Source organism: Somniosus microcephalus, chromosome 3 (assembly GCF_052327205.1).
Source record: "Somniosus microcephalus isolate GS21.2 chromosome 3, FLI_Smic_1.0, whole genome shotgun sequence".
Classification (NCBI taxonomy): Eukaryota; Metazoa; Chordata; class Chondrichthyes; order Squaliformes; family Somniosidae; genus Somniosus; species Somniosus microcephalus.
Window position 1 is genome coordinate 97,072,782 of NC_140989.1, and position 14,848 is coordinate 97,087,629.

Here is a 14,848-nt window from a genome sequence, read left to right on the forward strand (position 1 = left end):
TGTTTTACCATATGCTGGACACTTTCTTGGTGGATGCTGTGTACCGCATCGACTACATGTCTTTCGATTGTCCCTTTCATTTTCGTTCGCTGGCCACGCCTCTTTTTTCACATTGGCGCTCTTTTTGTTAAACGGTTTATGTCCGTTCATTCTCACTGCATCCACGTTGCAGCTACTGTCACTGAACAGCTCCTTTGCCTGCAACTTCACAGTCTCTGTAGCCCTACACAGTGCTATGGCTTTTCCCAGGTCTAGATCTTGCTCTCTTAGCAGTCTTTCCCTTAGACCATTATCTGGAATACCACACACCAGTCTGTCTTTTATCAGCGAGTCTGTCAGTCCCCCAAATTCACATGTTTTGCTTCGGTTTCTCAGTTCAGTCACATACTGATCAATAGTCTCACCCGTTTTCTGTACACATGTGAAAAATCTGTGCCTCTCAAACATCACATTACGTTTAGGTATGCAGTAGGCCTCAAACTGTTCCATTATTTTATCTAGCTTCATTTTGTCTCCATCAACAGCGAATGTGAAGTTATTATACACCTCCAGTGCTTCATCACCCACGACATGTAAGAAGACTGACGATTTCTTATTATCACTTTGCTCGTCAGCTCCGATTGCCGCTAAATACAACTCTACACGTTGTTTGAACCTCCTCCAATTTTCAGCCACATTACCTGTCAACTGAAGCGTCGCTGGTGGGAGTAAACCTTCCATTTTTCACTTCGTTAGCTATTCTCTAATGGTAAGTAACGATGTTCTCTTTTGGCTTGCTAATCTGTGGAGAGCTGATTTAACTTCAGATTTTTTCTCTTCATCTCTTTCAATCACTTCTGACACCATGTATTGATTTCTTTGTGGGTTCAATGACGAGACATTTATGAAAGAGAATGAGTTTTAATCTAAAGTCTGTTCAACTCTTTATAACAGCATTTACAGGAGACACGATGCTAGTGATGCATCTAGAACGAAACTGAAACTAAACCAAACTAACTGCCTTGCTTGTCTCGGTCACATGCCCTCTGCTGGTCAGGCACAAGCAATCAATACATGCAATTATGCTGGTAAGGCATGATAATCAAACAGGCAAATAACATCACTATTTGCTGATATCATTACAGTTAGCTCTATTGATGCTGCTGCGGTGAATCCTGACCCCGACTAACCTTTAACGGCTAGATTAGGTTTTTTTTGGTGTAGTCTTTATGTTGGCCGTGTATTTCCTGTTGGACATATGAGTGGAGTGAAATTAACACATTGAAGTTCACAGCCAAGAAATTCGACTGTCATGGCTGAAGGAGGGTTGTAAGAAATAGGAAGAACTCTAGGATTGTGCTGTGATTCATAGGGATTTCGTGTGCCACTGCCCTTGCCAAAAATATTCAGTAGAATTTTGAGGCCTTCAAGTTATGGCATGTGCTAATTGTGGACAAATCCTTAGTGCATCCATCTGGAATTCCACTTTTGTAGAGACATAACCCATTTGTAGTATATAATCACCCTCGGCCTATATTTCCTGTGTAGTAATGCCATAGTTATGATTTGCACAACCAAATTACTGTAATTCTCATACCTGGTTGACCTTTTTATTTTTTCAGTTTTGCATTAGGAGTCATCAATGCAAACCCTTCTTTGTTCAGTGCTAACAAGGGATATGGAATAACACGTCTTTGAATGAGTTTCATGTTTCTATCATCTTTGACTGGAAGTGTTGCAGTGCAGAAGATGCTAATCCTGAACTGCAAAGCAATAATAATAAATAAAATAGAAGAATGCTGACTTGTACAAGATCTTCTAAAACATAATGGCCCAGAAATTCGGGTCGGGGGCTTCCCGCGGGTGCGAGCCCCCGATCTGCACTTACCTACCGCGCCAGCCCTTGAGCTGTGGGCTCCCGTAGAATTCCGATCTGGGGCCTGGTCCAGCTGCCAGTGCGCAGTGCTTGCGTATCCCAGGGGCGCAGTTAGTTCGATGCGTCCCCTGGGATCACGTGGGCCATGGGCAGCCAATCGGAGCAGGGAATGCTCCATTTATAAGTCTGACAGGAAGTGCTGTCAAGACTTATAAATACTACGGCCCCAAAATAGCACTAAACCTTCAAATAAATTTTTTTTAAATCACATTTTTTAAATAAACTTTAAATTACATGAAATAACTATTTTAAACAATAATTTAAATTTTTGAAAAAAATAATTTTATATTCTAACGGGGCTAAAAATAAACTTACCTTGCTTTAAAGTATTTAAAAATAATAAACCTGTGGAAAAAAAATGTTTTAATTTTAATTAATCCACCACTTACCTTGTAAAAAGCAGGCCTTACGCCTGCTTTTTACATTTCTAAATTCTGCAGGCTTACGTTCCCGGAGAAACCTGTAAAAAAGAAACCTAAGTTTGATGCGCACGCGCAGCCTCCCCCGCACATGCGTTCGACCTCTGAACCCCTTCGTTCAGAGGAACGGAAGTGCCGTTTTCCCGCGCATGCGCAGTGCATGCAGGAAACCGGCACTTCCATCGGGCCTACGGGTGAGTACCCCATGCGTACTCACCCGTGGAGACCCGAATTTCTGGGCCAATATACCGTTTAGTTTGTCTATATTTTAGTTTCTAAAACTGCAGCTCAATCCTGTAGAATTTTGAATAGGAGATCTTGTGGGTTATTCCAAGAGTGTAATAACCCAGTTTAAATTTCTATTTTGGTTTATGTTAGTTTCTTACAGTAAAAGCGCTCTCTTTCATAAGATAGTTTGTTTCTGTTTATGATTTAGTACTTCAGACTCCTCAAATCATTAATATGTTTCAATCTGCTGGAAAACTATAATTACTGTTTAACTCTTGCATTAATAAGCAATCTTTAATTTTGCTTGCCATCAAATTTCTTGTTGACTTCAATTGTATTCAAATATGTCACATGTCTCTGGCTAATTACAGCTTGTAGGCAGCAAGCTGGGAACTAGTAATTTCACTGTTGTGAACTATGCTGTGCTTGATCTTTTGCTATAGATGAGTGGGAGTTCTTGAAGTGGTGCTGACAGAACAAGTATTTTCTTATGCACAAAAAATAGTTGTGATAATAGAAGCAAAGATGTAATAATGTACCTTGAGGCTGTGCAGTGGATGTCTGAGATTTGCAGTTCATCTAATTGATGACTTAACCTTTCATTTTCTCTCATGGGCTATTAGGTCTTCATCATAATTGGGAAGAGCTACACATCCTGAGGACAGGACCCTGTTGATTATTTTATTTAAATTAAAGTAATTTAAGATTTACTTATTGGACTTTGGGAAATGTTAGAAAAGCTTATTTTGGAAACAATCATTATCCAAGGTGGCATGATGTTTAATTGTGGTGCATAAATGCTTTTATGTTGACTTTAATTTGATACATCAGGTACAGAGTAATTGAGAGGAATTTCTTTTTAAACTAGCTTAATAGCTACAGTTAGAAATGTATTTTCTTATCTTTTTTATAATTGTCTTCATCGAATATGTGCAAAAATACAGTTTTGATTTTATTTTGATCTTTGTGACAAAAGTAGGCTTTTTATTTTATCCAGTTGTACCATGCATTAAGATTTTGTACGTGGGTAAAAATTTAAATTGGGAGAACTCGTATTCCCAGAGCTGTTTTTCATTAACTTGCCATGGATACAGTTTTCTATTTTTCTCTCTTTATATTGTCTGGCTGTCGGATACAGTATTAATAACCACAACCTCTTTAGATCCTGTGCTTCAAGGCTGTGTAGTTTTGAGTGTGGCGTAAGCTCCCGAAATGCAACAAATTTTGTGACTTCATTTCTGTGCGGTCTTTTCTTTGCATTTAAAAAATATAGCTGTACTAAACATATCTTAACCTTACTTTGTGATTCTCATCCTTTTGTTACTTCAAAGTGTGGTTTTGTGCACTATTTCATAAATAATTTTGAAAGATGTTATGTACATGTTATGTAGTGGGTTTCAGGCTATGTTTTCAGTAGTTTTTTGGCAAGCGCCAGCATTTGTGTCGTGGTATAAAATGAATTATTGATAATATGGATTGGGAAGAAATGTTAATTCTGTTACTTAATTACTGATGCATATTATTAGATATTTATTTTGATTTATTTGAAAATCTACAAAGCAAAATCAGTGATACTTGATCAAATGAATAGGACTGCTTGATGTAATATTTAAAAATGGATGTTTAAAAAGAGTTTAAAATATCCATATTTATTTATAGATGGGTGAATTCAGCTTACAGATAAATTGCCACTGCTAAGAATCTATAGGTATTTATATTGTTGGTGAGGCTAAGTGTTATTCTTTTCAAATATTTTCTTCATTACTATACCTCTCCCTCCCATTGGTCACCATTAACCAGGTAGATGGGCTCCAAGGCTTCCACCAGTACTGTTCTGATCAAAACTGAGATCTAGGTTCTTCATTAGATTTTTCCATTCTTCCCTGCAGGGAAATGCCATGTTCTTTGCTTAGTCCTTCCTCACAGTGGAAACATTTTCTCCACGTCTACCCTAAAATACCTTTCATTATCTTAAAGACCTCTAATAGGTTCCCCCCCGCCACCGCCTTTTCCAGAGAAAAGAGCCCCAGCCTGTTCAATCTTTCCTGATATTTATTACCTCTCAGTTCTGCTAGTGTCCTTGAATCTTTTTTGCACCTTCTCCAGTGCCTCTATCTCCTTTTTTATAATATCGAGACCAGAACTGTGCACAGTACTCCAAGTGTGGTCTAAACAATGTTCTATACAAGTTTAACATGACTTCCTTGCTTTACAATTCTATCTCTCTAGAAATTAACCCCAGTGCTTGGTTTGCTTTTTTTATGGCCTTATTAACCTGTGTTGCTACTTTTAGTGATTTGTGTATCTGTACCCCTAGATCCCTTTGCTCCTCTACCCCATTTGGACTCTCATTATGCAAGCAGTATGTGGCCTCGTTATTCTTCCTACCAAAATGCATCATCTCATACTTGGCTGTATTGATACTAATTTGCTAATTAAATGCCCAATTTGCAAGTTTTTTTATGGCCGTATATTCCGATGCCAGCGGGTGTGTACGAGCTGTGTACACACCCGTAGGTGTTGCGTCCGTGTATAATAAGACACAGACTGCGGAGAACGGTACAACAGTGTTTACTCCACGTGGCTCACAATGCAACTGATCTGTACAAACTACTTCTCCGTGCTATATACAGGTGTGGTCACTGCCGGTACTGCAGTGTACATGAGCTGTAAAACATAGTTCCCCCCTTAAAGGTATATACATTACAATTCCTCCCCTTTTAGATTAACAGTACCATAACACTCATTTAACAATTAAATATCAAACTAATTACAATTAACACTTTTAACATGCAACATTAGCTGAAAATAGTCTATTTATATATTCAGTCTTTGGGGAGGCTTCCTGATCCTTTCTGGATAGCGCCTTTCCCGAGTGTCTTGCTCTTGGTGCGGAGGCGATTCTGGCCCCCTGTCGTCGGTTGGTTCATCAGCTTCCGATGCTACTGTTTCTGGGATAGATGCGACCTGTACGTCGGGTTCATCACCGGGTACGTATGGGCGAGGCATGGGGTTGACTTGTTCCTGTGACTCTAGGATCTGGTCAGCATGGCGTCTCACGATGCTCTCCCCAACATCCACTGTGTACATTAGTGGGCCCTGCCGTGTGCATATCGTTCCTGGCTGCCATTTTTCTGTTCGGTAGTCGCGGGCCAAGACTGGTTGCCCTACATTGAAGCTCCTTGTTGGCTTCTCATGGATGTACTGGAATTGCTTACTCTCAACATCTCTTCGTACGTTTGGTCTGAGCAAATCCAGGTGAGATCTTAACCTTCGTATAAAGAACATCATGGCTGAGGCCTGGTTGGTGACTGCATGTGTCGAACAGGAAATTGTCCACCTTGTGCTGCAGCGGAATGTTGTCATTGTACATAGCCTTTATTGCCTTCTTAAAGGTTTGTACGAACCTCTCAGCCAATCCATTTGTGGCTGGATGATACAGGGCGGATGTGTAATGCCTTACCCCATTCTTTTTCAAGAACCTCCGGAACTCTTCGGACACAAACTGTGGTCCGTTGTCGGAGCAAATCTGTTCTGGCAAGCCATTCCTGGCAAAAATGGTCCATAGGACTGCAATAGTTTTCTCCGTGGTGGTAGAGGACATTTTGATGACCTCAGGCCGTTTCGAGTGCGCATCCACGGCTATTAAAAACATTGAGTCCATGAATGGACCAGCAAAATCAATATGCACCCGTTGCCATGGAGATGAGGGCCACTCCCATGGGTGTAGAGGGGCCTGTGGTGGTGCATTTTGGATTTTCTGGCAGCCTGAGCAGCTCTTGGTCAGGTCCTCGATTTGTTTATCGATTCCCGGCCACCACACATAAGCCCTGGCTAGGCTTTTCATTTTTACCCCTCCCAGATGACCCTCATGAAGCTCATTGAGCACTCAATCCCTTAACTTGGGTGGAATTACCACTCGGGATCCACACATCAAGGTCCCCCGGCACACTGACAGCTGTTTTCTCCTTGTCGAGAATGCTGGCAACAGTGAGTCGCCATGTGCTGGCCATCCATTCACCGTCAAATCCTATACCCGAGACAGTGTCGGGTCATTTCGGGTTTCCTTTTCGATACAAGCGTTAGTTACCGGTAGGTATTCAACTATAGTCGAATGGAATATTTCGACAGGATCCACTGCTGGTGCTTCCTCCGCAGTAGGCAGTGGCAGGCGTGATAGCCCATCAGCATTTCCATGCTGTTTCGTGCCCTTATATTCAATCTCATAGTGGTGCGCCCCTAGAAAAAGTGACCATCTTTGTAGTCGTTGCGCAGTCATCACCGGAACACCCTTCTTCGGATTAAAAATGGAGACGAGGCTGGTGATCAGTCAGCAAGGTGAATTTCTGCCCGTGCAGATAGTGATTGAACTTTTTCACTCCCCACACTAGGCTGAGGGCCTCCCTGTCAATCTGGGCGTAGTTACGCTCAGCTGAGGTTAGTGATCGTGACGCAAAGGCTATTGGCCTCTCTGAGCCGTCCGAGAATTTGTGCGACAGCACCGCTCCAATGCCGTAGGGTGACGCATCACATGCCAACTGAATTGGTAATGCTGGGTTGTAATGGTCCAATACCTCTTTTGATGTGATTAGTGTTTTGCTCTTCTGGAAAGCTCATCTACATTTGTCACTCGACTTCCATGGCACCCCAGTTTGCTGTATGGTGTTCAGTGGGTGTATTATTGTAGACAAATTTGGCAAGAACTTATGGTAGTAGTTTACCAGCCCGAGGAACGACCTCAGTTGTGACACATTTTCCGGTGCTGGAGCCTTGACTACTGCCTCAATCTTCTCTGGGGACTTATGTAACCCCTCTTTATCGATAACGTGGCCACAATACGAGATCTGTTTTCTAAAAAACTCGCATTTGGGGCGGTTAGCTCGGAGCCCATATTCCTGCAATCTAGTGAGCACCTGCTCCAGGTTGGCAAGTTGATCACTGTCATTTTCGCCCGTGACCAGGATGTCGTCCAAATAACACTGGGTCCCTGGGATCCCTTGCAGGACTTGTTCCATTGCCCTCTGCCAAATAGCCGGAGCTGATGCTACCCCGAATACCAGCCGGTTGTATTGGTAGAGACCTTTATGGGTGTTGATTGTGAGGTTTTTTTTGATGCTTCTTCTACCTCCATTTGCAGATACGCCTGGGCCAGATCAATCTTAGTGAAGCGTTTCCCTCCAGATAGCGAGGCAAAAATATTTTCAATCCGCGGAAGTGGATATTGTACGGTGTGAAGGACCGGGTTCACTGTTACCTTAACGTCCCCACAGATGCGAACCTTCCTTGGTTCCCCAGGCGTGCTGCTCAATGACTTTTTCATCACAGGGACGATGGGTGTAGCCCACTCGCTCCAGTCTACCTTGGACAGTAAACCTGAACGTTCCAGACTCTCCAGCTCTGCTTCGACGGCTGGGCGGATCGCATAAGGTACCGGTCTGGCCTTAAAAAAATTTGGGCTTGCGTTTTCTTCAATTTTAATCGGCGCTGTCATGCCTTTTAGTGTTCCGAGTCCTTGCTGGAACACTTCTTTCGCGTCAGTTAGGATCTTTGACAGTCGCCCAGGTGTGACGTCGTCATCCTTTTTGTCAGCCACAGTCAGTGCCTGTATGGAATACCAATCCAGTTGTATTTTCCGGATCCATTCATGTCCCAGTAATGGTGGTCCTCCATCTTGCAATACATACAGGTCTAGTTTTGGTGTTTCCTTACCGTTATATATAACGGTCACCCTTATTTTTCCTTTGGGGTAGACTTTTTGCCCCGTGCACGTCTTCAAAATAATTTTTGTGTCTCTCAAGGGTATGTGTGAGAATAGCCGCTCGTAGTCCCATCTGTTTATGACTGTTAGGGCTGACCCTGTATCCAATTCCATCTTTACCTGGACTCCTGCTAACTTGAGAGTGACCCAAATGGTTCGGTGATCCTCCGTTGTGATCACATTATGTAGTTTCAGACAACTCAGTTCCCTGCTTTCGGAGTCGTTATCACTCTTTTGTTCGTCTGAACTATTCTCCGTCATCTTATGTACCTTCTTGTACTTTCCTTTGGTAGGTTTCTTATTGCTGGTTTTCTTTCCCGACCTGCAGACTCGTGCTATGTGTCCTACTTTTCCACACTGTCTGCACACTTTGTCTTTGAACCAGCAATCATTCTGGTCGTGTGTTGTTCTGCCGCAGCGATAGCACTTCTCTGTTCCATATGACATTTCGTTTGTGCCATATTCTTGCGGTCTCTGTTGCATCTCTGCATCGCCCCATGCTGCTGCTTCATATGATACCGCAATGCTGAAAGCCTTTTCCAGCATAAGGTCCTTTTCAGATAAAAGCCGTTTCTGGGTTCCTTCACTTTGAAGCCCACACGCAAACTTGTCCCTTAAGGTATCTGCCAGTCCCGCTCCAAGCTGGCAGTGTTTCGATAGTTTGCGCAGTTCTGTTAAATAATCAGCATTGCTTTCATCCTTATGCTGGTTCCGTTTGTGAAACTTGAATCTTTCTGCTATCAGCAGCGGTGTGGGGTTTAAATGTTCCTTTAGTATCGTTACTATGTCTTCAAAACTCTTTTCCATTGGCTTCGTTGGGGTTACTAGATTTCGTAACAAACCATACGTCTTTGCACCCATTAAATTTAACAATACCGACGCTTTCTTGTCATCTGACACCTCATTTGCCTTGCAGTACACCTCTATTCGTTCGACATATTTAGTCCAATCTTCGACTTCATTGTCAAATGCGGTGATACTACCACTCTTCGGCATTTTGGGTGTGGTTTAAAATGGCGTCTCCCAATGGCTCAAAATGGCGTCTCCCGCGCTTTCCTTCCTCCCCCGCTGCTGCCAACGCCACTCCCGGCGGTTCTCGTGGCAGTGGTGGCGCCCTGTAGGTTTTGCGCGCTTCTCCTGCGCTGCTGCCAACGCCACTCTCGGCCGTCCTCGTGGCAATGGCGGCACCTCGCAGTTTTCTGCGCGTCTCTCTCTCCCTCTCTCTGACGCTGCTCGGCCCCTGAACACTGGCTGTGCCCTGTGTGCTCTGCCCTCTCTCTCTCTCTCCCCCCGTCGATGCTGCTTGGCCCTTTGCTGTGCCGCTCGGTCGGGCTGTAGCCCGCCGCTGTCCGGGAAGGGTCTGCGCACTACCTGTTGCCAGCCCGTTTCGCTGGACCACCTCGACTGGAAAGCCAAGCCTGGCTCTCGACAGCCTCCCCCGCAATTCTCGAGTTTCTGCTGGATGACTGGGCGGTTGCCCGTGGTCGACGCCCGAGTCTCTGGCCTTGACCTCCAATCCACTGATCTCCAGGAACCAATCCCCGGGAGGTGATGCAGAGTTGCAGGTAGGTTCGAACCTGCCTCGTCGCCAATGTTGCGTCCGTGTATAATAAGACACAGACTGCGGAGAACGGTACAACAGGTGTTTACTCCACGTGGCTCACACTGCAACTGATCTGTACAGATTACTACTCAGTGCTATATACAGGTGTGGTCACTGCCGGTACTGCAGTATACATGAGTTGTAAAACATAGTTCCCCCCTTAAAGGTATATACATTACAGTAGGGACATCAGAAATGCTGGTTTCAGGCATGCAACGCGCATATGCTGAAAACCGGTATTTCCGATCTGTCAGGAATGCTCTGGACGCCTGCCCTGGAGAAGGGCCTCTGCGGGGGGAGAGTTCTGCTTTCTGCAGAACCTCCGCCCGCTGAAAACCCTTAGAAATCTTACACCTGGTAAAAGCAGGCATAAGGCCTGCTTTTACCAAAAATACTTAAAAATAAAAAAGGTTAGTTTATTTTTAGCCCTGTAAAAAACTTTGATTTTTTTCAAAAAATTTAATTTTCGTTCAAAATATTTCATTTATTGTAATTTTAACTCATTTTAAAAATATGATAGTTTTTTAAAACTTTATTTAATGTTTTACTGTGTTTTGGAGGGTGATCTCCATTCATATATTTGACAGGTCAAAAGTATGAAGGGAGATTCCCTTCTGCTATTGGCTGGCCCGGCCCGGCCCACGTGGTCCCAGGGATGCTTGTGAACTGCATGTGCCTCTGGGATACGTGGGCCCTGTGCATCTCGAGTTTGGAGAGGCCCAGGAGCGGAAGTGTCCACACCTCAGGAGCCTTCCGGTACGTTCGGAGATTTTTTTCCCGATAGGAGGCATCCGCACGCGGGAAGCCTCCAATCGGAAATTACGGGTCAATGTCTTTTATTTTGCCGCAATCTTCCTTTGTATTAAGTACAACCCCCCAATTTGGAGTCATCTACAACTTCAGGAATTGTACTTCTGATTCCCAAGTCCAAATTGTTAATGTAAATTGTGAACAACAGTGGACCCAGCACCGATCCTTGTGGAACATCACTTCCCACCTTTTTCCAGTCTATGCAACTACCCTTAACCCCTACTCTCTGTTTTGTAGCCAGCTTGCAATCCATTCTGCTACCTGTCCCCGATTCCACATGCCCTGACCTTGGTCATGAGTCTACTATGTGGTACCTTATTGAAGGACTTTTGAAAATCCAAATACATTACACCTACTGCATTACTCTTGCCTACTCTTTTTTGTTACATCTTCAAAGAATTCAGTAAGGTTGGTCAAGCATGACCTTCCCTTTTGAAATCTGTGCTGACTACTATATTTTTGGTTTCTAGATATTTTTCTATTACATCTTTGATTAAAGATTCCATTATCTTTCCTACCACCGATGTTAAGCTAATGATGTTTAGATATTACATTAGCCATCCGCTCGTCCTCTGGCACTTATTCCCTTTTCTAATGAATTGTGTTATATATGTAATACATCTGCTATCTCTTCCCTAACGTCTTTTAATATGCACGGATACAATCCATCCGGACCAGGGGTTTTATCCTCTCTAAGTTTGATTAGTTTATTAATTATCTCCCCCTTTCTATCTGAAATGTCTATCATTTTTGATCTCTTCTAATGTCTTGTCCATCTTGTTAGTCTCCCTGGTAAATACTGTGGCAAAGTAACTCTTCAATATTTCTGCCATTTTACTGTCAATACCTGGGAATTTAGCTTGTGCATCCCTTAGTGGTCCTATCCCGATCCTGATTTTTCTTTAGCTATTTATGTGTCTGTAGAATACTTTACTATTTATTTCTTTATTTCTTGATAATGTAATTTTGTAATTCTGCTTTGCTTTCCTAATTGTTTTATTTAACTTCTTTCCTAACCTCTTTGTATTCCCTTTTGTCATCCTCCTTTATTATCTACTAGCTGGGGGAGCCCGGCGGTGCGGAGGCTTTTTGAGGGCATGTTGTTGTTGGAAGAGAGAGAGGGAGCGACTGGGGGGAAGAGAGAGAGGGAAGGAGAGAGAGAGAGAGAGGGAATGAGAGAGAGGGAAAGAGAGAGAGAGAGAGAGAGGGAAGGAGAGAGAGAGAGGGAAGGAGAGAGAGAGATGGAAGGAAAGAGAGAGAGAGATGGAAGGAGAGAGAGAGAGGGAAGGAGAGAGAGGGAAGGAGAGAGAGGGAAGGAGAGAGAGGGAAGGAGAGTGAAAGAGAGGGAAGGAGAGAGAAAGAGAGGGAAGGAGAGAGAGACAGAGAGAGGGAAGGAGAGAGAGAGAGTGAGAGATTGGGAGTGTGAGAGTGAGAGAGATTGGGAGTGAGAGAGAGACTGGGAGTGTGAGAGAGAGAGAGATTGGGAGTGTGAGAGAGAGATTGGGAGTGTGAGAGAGAGAGAGATTGGGAGTGTGAGAGAGAGAGAGAGATTGGGAGTGTGAGAGAGAGAGATTGGGAGTGAGAGAGAGAGAGATTGGGAGTGAGAGAGAGAGAGATTGGGAGTGAGAGAGAGAGAGAGATTGGGAGTGTGAGAGAGAGAGAGATTGGGAGTGTGAGAGAGAGAGATTGGGAGTGTGAGAGAGAGAGAGAGAGAGATTGGGAGTGTGAGAGAGAGAGAGATTGGGAGTGAGAGAGAGAGAGATTGGGAGTGAGAGAGAGAGAGATTGGGAGTGAGAGAGAGCGAGAGATTGGGAGTGAGAGAGAGAGATTGGGAGTGTGAGAGAGAGAGAGAGATTGGGAGTGTGAGAGAGAGAGAGATTGGGAGTGTAAGAGAGAGAGATTGGGAGTGTGAGAGAGAGAGAGATTGGAAATGTGAGAGAGAGAGAGATTGGAAATGTGAGAGAGAGAGAGATTGGGAGTGTGAGAGAGAGACTGGGAAGTGTGAGAGAGAGATTGGAAGTGTGAGCGAGAGAGGGAAGGAGAGAGAGAGAGAGATGGAAGGAAAGAGAGAGAGAGATGGAAGGAGAGAGAGAGAGGGAAGGAGAGAGAGGGAAGGAGAGAGAGGGAAGGAGAGAGAGGGAAGGAGAGAGAAAGAGAGGGAAGGAGAGAGAAAGAGAGGGAAGGAGAGAGAGACAGAGAGAGGGAAGGAGAGAGAGAGAGTGAGAGATTGGGAGTGTGAGAGTGAGAGAGATTGGGAGTGAGAGAGAGACTGGGAGTGTGAGAGAGAGAGAGATTGGGAGTGTGAGAGAGAGATTGGGAGTGTGAAGAGAGAGAGAGAGATTGGGAGTGTGAGTAGAGAGAGAAGAGAATGTTGGAAAACTGTACCTTTTTGCTATGTAAGCTTTGGCAATATGGTTCTCTGTAAACTTTCATGCCAATAAAGCATTTTAATTGGAATTGGAATTGGAATTGGAGAGATTGGGAGTGTGAGAGAGAGAGATTGGGAGTGAGAGAGAGAGAGATTGGGAGTGAGAGAGAGAGAGATTGGGAGTGAGAGAGAGAGAGAGAGATTGGGAGTGTGAGAGAGAGAGAGATTGGGAGTGTGAGAGAGAGAGATTGGGAGTGTGAGAGAGAGAGAGATTGGGAGTGTGAGAGAGAGAGAGATTGGGAGTGAGAGAGAGAGAGATTGGAGTGAGAGAGAGAGAGATTGGGAGTGAGAGAGAGAGAGATTGGGAGTGAGAAGAGAGCGAGAGGATTGGGAGTGAGAGAGAGAGATTGGGAGTGTGAGAGAGAGAGAGAGATTGGGAGTGTGAGAGAGAGAGAGATTGGGAGTGTAAGAGAGAGAGATTGGGAGTGTGAGAGAGAGAGAGATTGGAAATGTGAGAGAGAGAGAGATTGGAATGTGAGAGAGAGAGAGATTGGGAGTGTGAGAGAGAGAGACTGGGAAGTGTGAGAGAGAGATTGGAAGTGTGAGCGAGAGAGACTGGGAGTGTGAGAGAGAGAGAGGAGATTGGGAGTGTGAGAGAGAGAGAGAGATTGGGAGTGTGAGAGAGAGAGATTGGGAGTGAGAGAGAGAGAGATTGGGAGTGAGAGAGAGAGAGATTGGGAGTGAGAGAGAGAGAGAGAGATTGGGAGTGTGAGAGAGAGAGAGATTGGGAGTGTGAGAGAGAGAGATTGGGAGTGTGAGAGAGAGAGAGAGAGAGTTTGGGAGTGTGAGAGAGAGAGAGATTGGGAGTGAGAGAGAGAGAGATTGGGAGTGAGAGAGAGAGAGATTGGGAGTGAGAGAGAGCGAGAGATTGGGAGTGAGAGAGAGAGATTGGGAGTGTGAGAGAGAGAGAGAGATTGGGAGTGTGAGAGTGAGAGAGATTGGGAGTGTAAGAGAGAGAGATTGGGAGTGTTGAGGAGAGAGAGAGATTGGAAATGTGAGAGAGAGAGAGATTGGAAATGTGAGAGAGAGAGAGATTGGGAGTGTGAGAGAGAGACTGGGAAGTGTGAGAGAGAGATTGGAAGTGTGAGCGAGAGAGGAAGGAGAGAGAGAGAGAGAGATGGAAGAAAGAGAGAGAGAGATGGAAGGAGAAGAGAGAGGGAAGGAGAGAGAGGGAAGGAGAGAGAGGGAAGGAGAGAGAGGGAAGGAGAGAGAAAGAGAGGAAGGAGAGAGAAAGAGAGGGAAGGAGAGAGAGACAGAAGAGAGGGAAGGAGAGAGAGAGAGTGAGAGATTGGGAGTGTGAGAGTGAGAGAGATTGGGAGTGAGAGAGAGACTGGGAGTGTGAGAGAGAGAGAGATTGGGAGTGTGAGAGAGAGATTGGGAGTGTGAGAGAGAGAGAGAGATTGGGAGTGTGAGAGAGAGAGAGAGAATGTTGGAAAACTGTACCTTTTTGCTATGTAAGCTTTGGCAATATGGTTCTCTGTAAACTTTCATGCCAATAAAGCATTTTAATTGAATTGGAATTGGAATTGGAGAGATTGGGAGTGTGGAGAGGAGAGAGATTGGGAGTGAGAGAGAGAGAGATTGGGAGTGAGAGAGAGAGAGATTGGGAGTGAGAGAGAGAGAGAGAGATTGGGAGTGTGAGAGAGAGAGAGATTGGGAGTGTGAGAGAGAGAGATTGGGAGTGTGT

At 44.4% G+C, this 14,848-nt stretch overlaps 1 pseudogene; it reads right to left on the minus strand.

Annotated features, from left to right (window-relative positions):
* Positions 1-1,589: 1,589 nt before the first annotated feature.
* Positions 1,590-14,848, minus strand: part of LOC147121225 (uncharacterized) — a 77,015-nt pseudogene continuing 63,756 nt past the window's right edge.